This window comes from Passer domesticus, chromosome 2, assembly GCF_036417665.1.
Source record: "Passer domesticus isolate bPasDom1 chromosome 2, bPasDom1.hap1, whole genome shotgun sequence".
Classification (NCBI taxonomy): Eukaryota; Metazoa; Chordata; class Aves; order Passeriformes; family Passeridae; genus Passer; species Passer domesticus.
The window spans coordinates 16,606,501-16,618,732 of NC_087475.1; the positions used below are offsets into that span (position 1 = coordinate 16,606,501).

Here is a 12,232-nt window from a genome sequence, read left to right on the forward strand (position 1 = left end):
CGCAAATCTTTACCAGATAAACACGTATTAGTAACAAATGATTCTTCCAGATGTGACCGTGACTAATGTATTACCATCCTGACAAGCCTACCGAGTACAGCAGCTTCCCTCGCCCGAGGCACGGCACCCAGGAATATGCACAATCATTACTAATTTCACCATGGCACTGGCAGGCTGTGGCTGCCTCAGACAGCTACCTGCCGCAGCCATGGTCGGCACTGCACGATGCAGGCAGGAGGATCCCTGCCAGCAAGGCTGGAGTAGTTCAGCATCAGCAACAGCGTGCAGAGCCCCCGCATGCATAAAGAGAACGGAATAGGAGCTCAGCTTCTTGCTCCTCCAGCCCTAGAAAAGGCATTGCTGCAGACACACAAAACCCCGCTTGAAAAAAATCCTTTCGCCTTCCATATACTCCAAGGACAGCAGCCGAGGTTTCCCTGCTCAGGCGCCAATATAAAAGATGAAAGCTGAGAGCAGAGGCAAGGAACAGCCCAGCCACGGGAATCCCGGCATCCCTCGTCTTCCTAGCGGCTCGAGGTGAGGAGCAGCCTTCTCTCCTGGGTGTTGTCCCCTCTGATGCTCTCTCTCCATCACCACCTGCCTACCTTGGAACAACTAGTGCGTTTTCTCACAACTGGCACCGACAATGCATAAGCCCAGCAACAGGGTGACTGATTAAAAAAAATAAAACAAAACAAAAAAAAAAGCCCCAGAACCACACACACAAAAAAAAAATAAAATTAAAAAAATCCAAATCCATCCAACAGGGAAACACTGCCTCCCCCAATTCATAATAATCTAAGGAGCATATTTTTTAGAAAAAGCCCTGAGCCCTTCCAGTGACGGAAGAAGGCATCAGGGAGGACGCGGGGAGAGCTCGCGCAAGACCAGGCGCACGGGCGGAATTCCGCGGGCGGAATCCCACGGCGGCCGCTCCCCCGGCCGCGGCACCACCGGGCACCGAGGGAGGGCCGCGCCCGCCGGCTCTGCCCTCCCGAGAGCGGCGGCCGCAGACCCCGCGCCCCGCCGGGCACCGCCGGGCACCGCAGCCTCGCCCCCGGGCCCTTCCCGGCGCACCTGGGCTGGGAGCGGAGCCGGGCGCAGACACCGACCGGCCCCAGCGGGATGGCAGGAGGGCGGCAGGCGGCCGCCAGCGGCAGCTGGGGAATCGCGGCTGGCTGAGGAGGAGAGAGGACGGACAGGGAGCCGAGGGAGGAGGGTGAGGCGCGGTGTGCCTCGCCGCAGCAGCGGCAAGAGCCCGACAGCCGGGCGGTGACAGGTGAGGGCGGCGGGGGCACGGGGCGAGCCCCCGGCGCGGCTCCCCTACCTGCGCTCCGGCGCTGCCGCTGCTCTCGGTGCGCCCGCTGCCGCTTCCCCGCCCGCCGCCGCCCCCTCGCTGCGCTCCCCCGCCCGCCGCGCTCAGCCCACCCCGCTGGCCGCAGCACCGCCCCCGGCCCGCACTGACAGCTCCGCCCACCAATAGCAGAGGATCGAGGCGCCCTAGGCCACGCCCACACCCATTTCGACCAATAGCAGCTCGCCGTGGGCCCGTCTCCCCGCCTCCGGCACCGCCCCCCGGCACCGCCCCGGTCGGGGCCGGTTCGGCTGAGGCGCAGCTGCCGCGCAGCGGGCGCGGGAGGCGGCGCGGCTGCGGTGCCGGGGGCTGCGGTGCCGGGGGTCACGGTCTGAGGGGTCCCGGTCTCGGGGGTCTCGGGGGGTCGTGGTGCCGGGGGTCGCTCCGGGCGGTCCCGGGGACAGGCCCGGTCATGGGGGACGGGGGGACACCTCCGCAGGTGGAGGGGCGTGAGGACACGTCCTCTCCGGCTGTGAGGGATGTGTCCCTCCCTAGCAGGGAGGGGGCGCGGGGCTTTTCGTGCGGGGGATTCCGCGGAACGGATGGGCTTCCTCTTTTTATTTTTTTAATTTCTTTTTTTGGCATGGAAGCTGGTCCCCGCCTCCGGCACGCAGCGCCGTTTGTCAGCCGGGAGCGGGGCGGGGGGTGGGAGAAGCGCCCCAGGAGCTGCTGCTGGATGGGTGGAGAGAAGGGGATGTTAAAATTCAGGATCTCCGGTGAAAATGCCGCCAGCCCTTAAGCATTTCTCCATCCTTTTTTACAAAACTCTCCTCTGGGCTTTCAGTCTGTGGCTGGCGCCTGTAAGGCTTTCACCTTTTAGCTTTGCTCACACATAATAACAGTTTTAAACTAAAAGCCACTTTCCAGCCGACATCGAATATCAGATGCATCACGGTAAAATGTAGCTCTGCAAGTTATGGATGCTTGAACTCGACTCCCATTTTCTTAGTATGCTTCAATGGTTATTTAAATGAGAAAAACGTTATGAAGCCCAGTAGACATAACACGCTGCAGAATTCAGCAATGTTGAGTATTGCAACCAAAAGTATATTTCTTCTTTAAGAATATATACCCTAGAAAAATCTGCACAGACAGATAGCAGAGTTTAAGGCATTGCAGTGCATAAAAATCAGGCATCTCATTTTGGTTTGTTGTTCCATACAGACTGCTTCATGAGCCTTGGGGCACTGAAGTGTTTTAGTTTGGATCAGAGATGCACTTTTGAAGTAAATGCTGTCATCATCTCTGCTAACAGTGCTGTAATTCAGAGTGTGGAGTGGTGTTGGAGTGCATGAAATAGATCCCCTTTGTACAAAGCTGAACTAATGCGTTCCAGCCACAGATGAGCACTGGGTAGGACTCGAACTGAACTAGTCAAACTCCAGGAGCCCTTGAGGTGAGTACAGCTTGGAGATCAGGCCCTCAGCACCAGTGCCTGCACTCAAAATGCAAGGTCTGCTAGAGCTTGGTGCTTGCCACTGAAGCTGGAGATTTGGAGCTTTGTAGTTCACAAGGAAGGTCCCGGGGGATTTCTAGTGTAACATCTGAAAGTAACATCTGATTCCTGGTTCACAGCTGGCAGTCAACCAATACCTAAAATCTTTGATGCTTAAAAGTCTGCCAGAACTCCCAGTTCGTGTATGGATCATCCCATATTCTTGTGTCAGGAGTACATCACATCATCCACATCCATAAGGATAACTTGAACTGAAGTAAAAACTGTGCTACCACTGCTGCTGATCCAGATATTGTCAATGGCTTTTGTGGTCCTTATTAATCTCCCTACACCTGCAACAGATTCCAGGATAGAAGGCAGTGGTGCTGCAAGTTTAAAATTAAGATGAATTACTGCGTAGTGGTTTAATGATTCAAAATAACTGAATGAACTTCCAATAACATATGTTAGCAATGAAAACATTTTTTTTTTCTATCAGCGTGTCTTGTCATTTTAATATGAGGCCAGATTGTAAGAAATGTAGCACACATAAAGTTTTTGTAAGAAAGCACAGAGGGAACCACCATGGTAGCAAAATCAGAGCTGATTTTTTTCTTATGACATACAAAAAATAAAGTTGTTTTTCTTACAGTGCTTCCACAGGCAACAAGTTTCGTGCACTAACATGACGTAGTGACTCCTTTTACTGAGATCTGTCTACTTTTTGAAGGTGTGAGAGAAATATGTTATTTGATAGATAAAACACTGTTTTATAAAATTTAATCTTGAGGAGCTTGACTACAGACAGCAGTCCATAATTTTACATGTCTGAAATCAAACATCATAGCTCACTTTTCTTCTAGGTTACATCCTAGAAGTATTCATCATCATATTTTTTGCCCTTATCTTGTTGTTTTAAGAGAAATGTTAGAATGCATCAGATCTTTGTTTACTGTCTCCAAAAGTATAAGGCTAATTTAACTGAGTTATGAAGATGGAATTTTCTAATGTGAACCCTTCAAATCAGACATGATGTGGAGGCCAAACCCTTTTTGTACTGACGCTCACATCTATTATAAAGATTTTGTTTTGGCAAGCTAGACTACATTTTACAAAGTTGCTAAAACAAAATATAGGAAAAAATATGTTTTACCAGGTGAAGCAATCACATATGACTCTGAGTACAAATAAGCAGGTCTCATGCATAACAAGATATCTTTTTTTAGAACAACTTCCTGTTAAAAAAAGGGGAAACACCCACATTTCCTAAGAGCCACCTGAGTGTTTTCTCCAGGAACTCCTAGAGGGATTGTGGAGTGATGAAGGCCGGAGGCAAACACCTGAAGGCAGCAGCCAGGTTGTCTTGACTTCCCTTCTTGGTCCCAGACGCTCCCTGGCTCAGTGCCAGGCTGGCCCTCCAGTGCAGATCAGGGCAGTCTGATCTGTTCTGCTGGAAATGGTGACAGTGCCGAGTCCTACCCGTGTCCCACTTCTCTGGAGCACCTGTGAGTCACCGCTGCAGCTGGGTGCAAAGGCAGCTCCTGCTCTGGTGGCCAGCCAATGTCATACAGCCTGGAAGGAGAGACCTGCCTACCCACTGCATCCCTATTTTCACTGATAATAAGAGCCAAGTAGGAATAAGTTTGATGTAAACATAAATGGAAGTGAGAGACAAGAGGGCATTGAGTAATGAGCATTAGTTTAGTGAGGTATGAATATATATAAATGGGCCAAGATACTATCCTGGCATTAGAAGAGCCTTTAAAAGGGCAAAAATCAATGGGGTTTTTTTTCATAGCTGAAAAGTGCAAAAATTGGCACATGAATAGCAGCAGAATATTCATTTCTTCTTTCTTGCAATGACATTTCATTACACACAGAAGAAAGAAAAACTATGAAATAGTCAATAGATATTGTTTCTTTCCTAAGGTCTTATGAGAAAACAGTGTAACAAAAGGGAGTGATGCTGGTTTTATTATTGTTCTCAACAAACTGGCTGTTGCTTTCCTGGGAACCAAGCTCTCAGCTGAGCAATCAGTACTTTTAAAATAACTTTATGGTGAATTTCCTGTACAGTGTTGCACTTTAAATACATGCAATAGTCACAATTCTCAGGTGGCAGAGTCTGCATTGACATCCTTTTACAAAACTTTTCCTAAAATGTATATTTTAAAATGTGTAATTTGCAAGTATTGCTCTTGATCATTTCATTTTGAAGATTAGGCTCATGATCAAAGAGCTATGGCTTTATTCCTTCCTGTACAATAATTTCTGTGCAAGGACTATAAATAAATTCTTTCTTCCTTCATTTGGTGGGCAATGCAATCAAAATGGCAAGTGGTTCACTCCACAAGATTTCCCTGGTGTGGGTGGGGTGTGTGTGCTGGTAGGGATGAGGGTTTTCTGCACATCCCTGAGACAGAAATACAGGCAGCTCTACCCAGCACTTCTAAGCTAGATGAAGTCCTTCCAAGAGCAGGGAAGTAACAGAAGAAATAGTACTTGGTCTTTAAGAAATAGTCTTACTGTCTTCTTCAACAAGACTTGTTTAGGCTATGAAAAGTCCCAGTGATCTAGAGCTCACCTATCCTCTGCCTCTGAGTTTAAAAATAGGTTTTGTGTGCTGCTTAACCACCTGCTGTATTCTCCCCCTATGCATTAGCGCTGCCCTTTCTGCTGGCTTCCTAAACATACGTGGGTAGATCGCAAGATACACATTCTGCTTTTACAGAGGCAGGACTCAGCCTAATTATAACCTGCAAGATCAGAATGTGACTGTTTTGACTTGCCGAAGCAAAGATGAATAACTGAGTTGTTGGCATTTAATTTTAGATATTCTGAACTCAGTCCTCTTTTTACTGTAATTTATTGTACTTATGACAGTGCTAATACCTGAAGAAAATTACCTACATGTGCAAGTGATCATTTGCATTGTATTTTCCAATGAAGTAAATTGACTTTTAGTGAAGTAAAAACACTTTTGTTGTTCTTTTGTAAATCTAAAATCAGTGTGTTTTTGTTATTTCTCTCTGACAAGAAAATAGTAGACAGAATAAAGTTAAAAAATATTTTTACCAGACTACAGTAATTTAGACAATTGGACATTTCAAGAGCTGTACATCTTGATTTCAATAATAATGACCAGTTGTGGTTAATGGATTTAATTCATGCTAATATGTCTTCCTGTGTGTAATAGCCACCTTCAGTGTGTACATAGGTAGCTTTGCCCATGCCTATTTCCACCTTGAGCATAATTTATAGTTCTGTGTCAGCATTTGGTTGGAACAAGGCAAGGGTAAGATGACATGATTGCAGGGTGGCTTTCTGCTGGGCTAGTCTGTGTGTGAAGCTCTTGAGGGCAATTCCTGGGTGTCTAGACCCTTCAATCCTGCAGTCCTCACCTTCATCTGAGAACAATGGTACATAGATCATTACAGACTAGCACATCTCTTTGTTTTCCACCTATTTTTCCCCCATGGAGCTCTGCTGTCCCTAGAAATGATGTCAGAATGAGTGTCCCTATGGTGTCCCTAGCAATGACAACTGATTAGATAGGATAACTCACATATTTTTGTAGTGATTATTTTCTTAAAATCAGTCCGATTTTCAAAACATTTGCATCTTTACATAAACAGTTTCCCAAAGCACATCCCTTTCATTATATTTAAATACTATACTTTCCTTCTCTGTCTGACTTCTTCTTACTCCTTTCTCTCTTGATTGCATTTAAACTATGAAGTTACTATTGTTCTCAACCATACCAGCAGTATCCCTCATGTGGGGGCTCTTTTGACCTAACTTTTAAGAGACAATGTTTCCATATAAAAGAAGAATCACCCTTCCTTCTATAAAAAATATAATTTGTTAATTGTCTTTCTAAGCCAAGCCTCATGGAGAGTCCATGCTTCTACATTTAGTGTCTGTATACACAATCGAAAAACTTCATGTAATATATGAAATACTGCACCTAGGTTGATGTGCCACTAAATGTAATCTCCAATTAAATCAAAAATATAACTCTGTTTAAATGTATTTTTATTAAGGGGAAAGATGTGTATGTGTTTTTGTAGCCTGACGTACAAAAGGTTATGTTCTCAAATCTGAATTTAAACATAGCAGAGAAAAAGGGGTTGGACAACTGTATCAATGCAATCGAGATGTTTCAATTTTTATTTATTGTAACATGTATTATCATCACAATTTTTCTTAGAGTCTTACTCTTAGAGAGAATTCTTATGTAGATGGATCAGGTTTCATAGAAGCACAAAATAATAGAATCATCCTTGCTTCCCCCCCACTTTATAATTCAAGGGTTCATAGTGAGAGACCATCGGGAAAGGATGAAGTCGTTCACACGGATGATAGACAGTTGGCTAAATTTGTAGCATCATGGCAGAGGTGAACCTCAAACAGAGGCTTTTGAGGAAAACACTGAAGTTGCTTTCCTGATGTTTATGAGAACTCAGCAAGAACACATAAGAACACACAGGAGATAACATGGATGTGCATTCCTGAGTTTTTAACAAGCACATAATACCTACCAACCTGGGTAGGGTGGATGTGAGAGCTTGGGAGAGGATGTAGTGGGGACAAACTGTAAATGGACTTAATTTTTACATGAAGAGTGTATCCTGGTGCTGTAAAGATGGAGGGAACAAAGAGAGGGTTGTAGGAATGGAAGATTTAGAATTTGCCATTTCCCATAGTGATGATGAATTATTAAGGTAATTGGTGGCAAGGGTAAGAAAACAGATGTTGCAGCAATAAATGTTGGCATAATGAAAATTTGCATGAGATTTAAGTAGGCATATAAATGCAAAAACCCTTCTATTGGAAATGTTAGAGAAAAGTCTTGTTAGGATTTCAGCATAATTTGGCTATGAAAAAAAGATGGAGGTGGAAAGTACAGATAAGTGGCAGGCTAGATATGATTTGTCATGGTGACTGCAAAGGAGATGCAACTGAAACTGCTGTTTTAAACACATCATTCTTGGGGTCATGTCCCTGGAGAACAAACCTGAGCCAAATTTTCTGAGGTTTTCCTTTGAATAAAACCAGTCAGATCTGCAGTGAAGCGATGAATATTCAAAATAATAACTAAATCATCATAGGGTCACATTGTTATAAATACTGGAGGTGGGTCTTGAAAGAACACCAAGTAACATGAAGTGGTAATGGATAGATGCACAGAGAGAAAACAACAAAAAAAAAAAGAAAAATCATGGAGACTTAAGGAGGAAAAGGTTTCAGTAATGGGTTATTATTTTTCAACTTAAGTTCAGTTCAAAACTGGTAACAGTTAAAGGTAAAAGCAGATTGTGTTGTGTCTAAGGGGAGAAACCTAGTTTACAGAAGTTCTGGAATAAAACTGGAGAAGAGGTAAATTTAATGAGCTTGGAGATGGGAATGAGGAGCAGAACAGTTTGTAGCTGGTGAGAAAAGGGGATCAGAAAAAGAATGTTTTTTGTGGGAGCATGAGAACTGAAGGAGGAGTGAACAACAGTTTGCTCAGGATGGAAGAACCGAGGCAAACGGAGGAGTTGGAAAAGAGAAATTTTTAACATGTGACATGGAAGAAGGAAAGGAGTTACAGAAAGGGAAGTGATGGAAAGCACATGTCTTCATGTAGAGGACATTGGTGAGATCCCAATGTAGAGAGTGAAGGAGATGCAGAGTAGAGAGGAGCGGAGTAAAAGGGAGGATGATTCAGTGTAGCTAAAATCCTGCTTGAGATGACAGATGTTCCCCAACTGGAGAATGGAGAATTACCTAACTAGGAAACAGGAAGAAATATAGAAGGATTAAAAAAGCTTGCAGGGGTGAAAAGGGGTGAAGTGAAGGATGTAGAAAATTAACAACAATCCTTGGGATCAAAAAGAGAAAGGAGAAAATGAAGAAATGTGGGGAAAATAGAAGGGAGACAAATACTGAGAATTACTGATCATGTGAAAATTGTGGAAGGACTGACTGACAAGGCTTGAGGGAGAAGATGACCTCAAGTATGAGGGTGCAAGGTATATGATCATTGTTTAAAAGGGAGGAACACAGCATCAGAGATTCAAGAATATGGCTGATGAAAATCGGTGCAAGGCTGTAAACCTTGGTATAGCCTGAACTGGAGGAGGAATGAACACAGAAGGGAGAATGGAACTGTTCAGCCAAGGGCTCAGGTGAATTGGTAAGGATTTATGTGGGATACAGTGAAAATAAAATAATGCCTTGAGCTGAAATAAAAGGACAAGGCTGAAGATGGAGAGCAGACAGAAAGAAAATAATAGGGGGAAGTGAGTAGGGTCATATTTAATGCTGCTAATAATGGAGAAAGAGTAAAAGGGATGTAGCCTGGGAGGACTATGGACAGGGAAAGAGCAAAAGTCCAGTGTGACTGCCATGAAATGTATCTGGGAGGATAGAAATGAATGGAAAAGAGAAACTTCTGAAAGAGAGGGAAGATAAAAAAAGACTTGGTGAGGGTGAAAGGAACGACATATGAAAAAGTCATGGATGGCAGGGTTTTTTTACAGAGACAAAGAGAGTGGGAGGAAAGAAGGGTGTAGGTGTGAAATTTGAAGCTGCAAAAGAAGACAGGTAGAAGCAGTAAGAAAGGAAGATGTAGCATAAAGACAAAATTTTCAAACTTGGATGGTAAAAATAATGTTCTTAAATTCTCTTTAGCCATCTTAGTAGAAGGTGGCTTTAAAGCAGAGTCCCTCAAAATATTTTTCTTTTTTCTTTCCAGACACCATCTCCAAATAGTTACTCAGATGTGTGGGCTTTTCTCTGGAGAGAGCAGTGGGAAATGAACTATGGATTCCTAGTCTGTCATCCTCAGCGTGTTCATTGGGTGGTGGTGAAAAGGCTGATAGAAACTATATTTAATAAAGTATCAGGTGATTCATTTAGCTGAGAGAAGGAATAGATGTTAATAGTGCCATTCCTAAACAACTTTAGATCTTTCTGTTTCACCACATTTGGCAGGTCTGTTTGGATGATGCCTAATACAGACTTCAGCCTGAATGCCACCTAAATGGCTGAGACCAGGTTTATTTCAGCAGTCTGCACTGGAGGGCCCTGCTGCTTGATGGTAGTGTTGGCTTCTGGCTTAGGGACTTTCCTGTTTATGCAGCTCCTTCTGCTTTGTTTGAAAGTGGACTTTTTTTTTTCCTGGACGTGGGCCTTGCCATGATTCTGTCACCTGGAGCTTGGGTTTCTGCAGAGAACAGTCCATAAGACCATGCCCAGAGATCACAAGGGAGTTTCCCCAGGTGAGCACAGAACACCCACTGGCTGAGTGAGTTCCTCCTAGTGCTCCTGGCAGGCAGCTTTGGCTCCTGTGAAATTCAAAGTGTGTGTTTTTACATGCAAAGCTTTGGGACGGGATCCATCTTGCTGGAATACACCGCTCAGTGCCTGGAATGGCTCAGCAGCCGGGGCTCTTTGGTGAGGGGCTTCTGCTCCCCCCTGTCCTGGGCAAAGCTCTGCTGCTCCCGTGTCCTGCATGCTCACCATGGTGCTCTCCACCAGCATTTCTATTTCAGTCATAATGCCCACAAAAAAGCCTTTTTGCAAGAGAAGATTTCTCCTTCCTGTTTTTGAGGAGGGATTTGGTTGTTAAGCCTGGGGAGCTGCAGCAGACTGTGGTTCTGATTTGTTTTCTAGGAATGACTAAGAGAGGAGGAGTTTGTATGCTCTGACTAAATTCTGATGACTCTGTTAGCAACCACATTTCTTTTAACTGTACATGAGCATGCTGAAAGTATGTTTTTAATCTTGCAAAACCCTCCTCAGTTTCTGATGTCGCTTCTCACATACATTATGTTATTTTCCATTTTTAGTTTCAATCCTTCTGTGTTTGGCATACAGGATTTTCCAGAAATATTTTCAAATGGATTTTCTCAACTTAGTAAACCAATTTCTTTCATATATTTTCATTGCTGGCTAAAGTCTGAAGATTTCTTGTTTTGAATAAAATCCCTTGACCCGGGTTAAAACCAATATTTTGTTTTACTATATAAGCATCTTAAAAGTGAAATATATTAAATCAGAAAAATGAAGAACTAGTATGGTGGAGATTTTGTTTTCAAGTTATAGCAAAGAATGCAGAGAAAAAAAATTCAGGTCTTGATCAGAATAATGGGATGTGGGATTATGACTTGGTTGGAAGCTGCATCAGAAAAAAAGGTGGTGATTTGAATCCTCAGCTGCAAAATGAGTGAATTACACAGTAGCTGGTTTTAGATCAGAATGGTGGTTGTCCAAGATTAGCTTCCCTGGTATCATTTTAACAGCATCCAACCACGACAGTGAATAGTTTCTTGTGTTTAGTCCCCAATCAGGAAAAAAATGTCTAAGAAAAAAATCTGGTTGTACAGCCTGATACTCACTGTTGAAAATCTGAAAACATAAGGCTGTAGTTCTCCATTGTGGACCACTCCCTGTGAAACTAATATCTTTTTCTCCAAAACTATGTTGGAACTAGTTATCCTGTACTGCAGTGACATCTACTGAAGGAAAGCAAAAAAAGTCTTGGAAAAGCAATCTTTGCCTCTCTAAAACATAACACAAACATCAGGGATTTAATATATTATTGAACACTGAGAGAGAGGGTTAATATTTTTCCTTTTGTCAATTTCAGAGCTGTTTTTTAGGAAGCACCCATTGCCACTATGTTCCCGTTCCCAGATTTTAAACACATAACTAATGTATTCTGTGACATGGTTTGTATGCATATACTTAATTCCTGAAAGATTGTGGTTGAGTTTTAGTTCTTTCTCAATTTGAGAATGGTAGTAAAGGGACTTTTATTTCTCACTGAAGGAGGGGAGAGATTAGAATTTAGGGGCCTGGCAAGCATAAATATTGTTCAGACAGAGCTGGCTGCTGTGTGCCACAGCAGGTGGAAAGGACAAGAGAATTGTCACTTCTGCTACTAAGGTGAATTGCTTGTGTTTTTATTACCTTTAGGTGAAGAATATTTGAATATGTGCTTTCTTTATACTCTCCTCTTGTCAGCAAGCAGTATTTTGTACTGGAAATGAACCAATGAATTGCAGAAGAGTAATGGATTGCATTATGTACAGCTGCTTGTAGGGGAGATCTGCCTCATTTGCTGACAAAGCTTTGTGGTCTGTAGCTGCCTCATCCAGATACTTCCACCTCTTTCTTCCAGGGAACTGGATTATGGGATCTAATCTTGCCATTGGCAGCAGTGTATGCAGGTCTCTGGATGAGGAGAGAAATGGGATTCATGCCTGCACTTCCATCCCTCAGAAGCAGACAACATCTTGTCATTTTAGTTGCAAGATCCTCCTTTAAGGGATACCGCCAAGCAGAAGAAATCCCACCACTGTAGGCATGTGAAAAACTATCAATGAACTATTTAAAAAAAAGCATAATGTAGCAATGCAAAATATTGTTTGATTGAGATTACTGTTGTTTAAAAA

The 12,232-nt window shown here is 43.6% G+C and overlaps 1 protein-coding gene and 1 long non-coding RNA gene across 4 annotated transcripts in view; one reads left to right on the forward strand and one right to left on the reverse strand.

The window, feature by feature from the left end:
- Positions 1 to 1,406, reverse strand: part of CDKL5 (cyclin dependent kinase like 5) — a 124,777-nt gene extending 123,371 nt beyond the window's left edge. For 2 of the 3 annotated variants that reach the window (XM_064407581.1, XM_064407579.1), the window contains exon 1: positions 1,328 to 1,406. The gene's annotated coding sequence lies outside the window, so the exon portion shown is untranslated. Of the gene's footprint in view, positions 1 to 1,077; positions 1,256 to 1,327 lie in introns of those variants that run through there. The other variant, XM_064407580.1, reaches the window with a different exon arrangement.
- A 394-nt stretch (positions 1,407 to 1,800) lies between these two features.
- LOC135293419 (uncharacterized) lies at positions 1,801 to 11,949 on the forward strand. The gene is made up of 3 exons (XR_010355542.1): positions 1,801 to 3,519; positions 4,016 to 9,679; positions 9,768 to 11,949. It is a non-coding gene; the product is annotated as an uncharacterized LOC135293419 (long non-coding RNA).
- The last annotated feature ends 283 nt before the right edge of the window (positions 11,950 to 12,232 follow it).